Here is a 2,790-nt window from a genome sequence, read left to right as displayed (position 1 = left end):
AAAAAAAAAAATAAATAAATAAATTAATTAATCAATCAATCGAAGCTTCGAAAGTAGAAAGTTCGTTTGTTTCAATATGGTAAAATAAATGTCTCACTCGTACAATAATCATTTGCAATCTAATGGAAAATAAAATGTAATATATAATGTAATCTTCGTATTTTTTTTTTCTTTTTTTTTTCTTTTTGCTATTCTTCTTTCTTTTTCTATTTTTTTTTTTTCTCTAACGAACGAGTCAAATATACGTAATGTTTTGAAAAGATCCACTATGGTTCGAAGCACTTGTTATTATACTTCATTATTAATGCTAATTAGAATCAATAAAGTCGAAGAGCTAATGTAAATGTAAAAGCTCTCGCTACGCCCTTCCACTGTCCTTTACATAATAATTATCATCCTATTATCATATTTTCCTTGGAAAAATTAATAAAATTTCGTGCACCTCGCCTTGCTTTATCTTTTTATTTTCTCTCTCTCACTCTCTCTCTCTCTCTGTCTCTCTCTCTCTCTCTCTCTCTTTCTCTCTCTTCTTTTTCTTTCTTATCTTTTCTTCTCGTTCTCACGCGTCCATCATTTTTCGGCGCTGATTCGTTGATTTCTTTCGTTTCTTTTTTTCTTTCTTCTATTATTATTATTAATTCGATCCTCTTAATCACCCACCCACCCCTCTGACTATGGTCATCGAAGCGGACGAAATCTAGAGAGATGTAAACGACTGTTCGATTAGAACGAAATGAAAAAAAAAAAAAAGATAAGAACAAAAAAATTTACTATACGTGTAAAACGAGAAATAAAAACAAAAACGTATTTTTCTGGATAACAAAATAATAATGAAAAGGTTGAAAACGGACGCGAGAAATACTCGGACTCTAGGGAAATTTAACGAAGAAGTAAAAAAAAAAAGAAAAAGAAAATGAAATAGAAGTGGAATAAGAAGGGCGAGTAGGGAGAAAAGGCAAGAAACAAAAAAAAAAAAAAGAAAGGAAAATTATTATTAACGCGAAACAATTTCGGAGCGGTCCTACCGATAATCTAATTCGGTGATATCTAACGTGGCTGTTGTATCGTAAACAAAGGTGAAAACAAAAAACAGAAAACAAAGAAAGAAAAAAAAAAGAAAAGAAAAAGAAAATAAAAGAACAGAAAAAACCTTTTTTTTATTATCTAAGCGCAAAAATAAATTACCGCTGCATATTAACTATTACTATTACAGTACGTATTACAATTACGACTATTAATATAAATATTATTACTATAACAATTAACACTATTATTACTATTACTATTACCATACTACTACAACTTTTACTACTGCTACTACTACTACTACTACTACTACTACTACCATACTACTACTGCTACAGCTACTGTTACTACTACTACTACTACTACTACTACTACTATCACTACTACTACTGCTACTTTTACTACTACCACGACTATTACTACTACTACTACTACTACTATTATTATTATTACTATTATTACTATTACTACTATTACATATAGGTATTTATATATTTGCAATTGCGTGGTGTGGAGTGGAACATTGTGATATAATAGATTGGTGCTAACACCTTATTGAAATTGAGATGAATTTAATGAAGAAATAATAACAAAAAAAAAAAAAGAAATAAAATAACAAAAAAAAAAAAGAAATAATCTGTGCAATATTGCGATAGTAAAAGCGTAGACCGTGGTACTTATCACTCGGCGGATAACTTAAGTTTTCCGTGGATACGTTAATGGTGAAGTGCGAGGAGATAATGGATAGGGGGGGTGTCGTTGTCGTCGTCGTCGTCGTCGTCGTCGATGGTCGTCTCGGGTGAAAAAAAAAAAAAGATTTGTCCCTTCGTTTTCTTTCTCTCTCTCTTCTTTTTCTTTTTTCCTTTTCTTTTTCTCTCTGAAAAATCTCTTGAGACGTTGCGAATGGTAATGTATATTTACACGAATAATATATATATATATATGTGTGTATATGTGTATTAATAAAAGGAGACCAGCTGGTGTTAACAGGAGTGAAAATATATACATATACATATATAAATATTATATATATAATATGAAATATTATATATATTATATATAAATATTGATATAAATATTATATATATAATATAAAATATTTTATATATATATACATATATATATATACACACACACACATACACATACATACATATGGAACATTTCGTAACTCAAACAAATAAAAATAAATCGATAATGAAATGAGAAATCTTTCTTATCGTTCCGTTTAATCCTAGCGACGGAGAGAAAGAGAAGAGAAGAGAGAAAGAGAGAGAGAGAGAGAGAGAGAGAGAGAGAGAGAAAGAGAGAGGGTGAGAAGTGGCGAAGGGTTGATAGGAATTAAAAAGGAACAAAAAAATAACTAGAGAAGAGACGGCCGTGAAGGAAGAGTGGTGATATTGACGATTCATATATGTGATCAGTGTGTTTCGAAGCGTGAAGAAAAGCAAAGAAAGAAACTATGGCTGTGCAAGTGAACATTATGAGTGTAGTTAAAACTAGGAAGTAGGTGTTACCTAGGGATTAGGATTAGGAAATAAGGGAAGCACGTCTTAGGCGTTTCGTTTTTTCAATTACCGCCGAGTGTTAGGGGCCGCGTCGTCTTATTGTACATTATTAAACTAATTAAAGAAAAAAAAAAGTACTATATTATATTAATAATATCTCTTTATATAATAATATATACAAATTACGGTTTAATTATGGATATATATGTATATACACACACATATGATATATGTATATATATATATCTATCTTCAT

At 30.0% G+C, this 2,790-nt stretch overlaps 1 protein-coding gene and 1 long non-coding RNA gene across 9 annotated transcripts in view; both read left to right on the top strand.

The window, feature by feature from the left end:
• The window catches only part of LOC122635966 (protein tramtrack, beta isoform-like), a 74,305-nt gene that overhangs the window by 47,075 nt on the left and 24,440 nt on the right, over positions 1-2,790 (top strand). The gene's annotated exons all lie outside the window — the stretch shown is intronic.
• LOC122635973 overlaps positions 1-2,790 on the top strand; it is a 4,620-nt gene that overhangs the window by 1,247 nt on the left and 583 nt on the right. The gene's annotated exons all lie outside the window — the stretch shown is intronic.

The sequence above is a fragment of the Vespula pensylvanica genome, chromosome 20 (genome assembly GCF_014466175.1).
Source record: "Vespula pensylvanica isolate Volc-1 chromosome 20, ASM1446617v1, whole genome shotgun sequence".
In the NCBI taxonomy this organism is placed as follows: domain Eukaryota; kingdom Metazoa; phylum Arthropoda; class Insecta; order Hymenoptera; family Vespidae; genus Vespula; species Vespula pensylvanica.
This window is presented reverse-complemented; position numbering and strand designations above follow the sequence as displayed.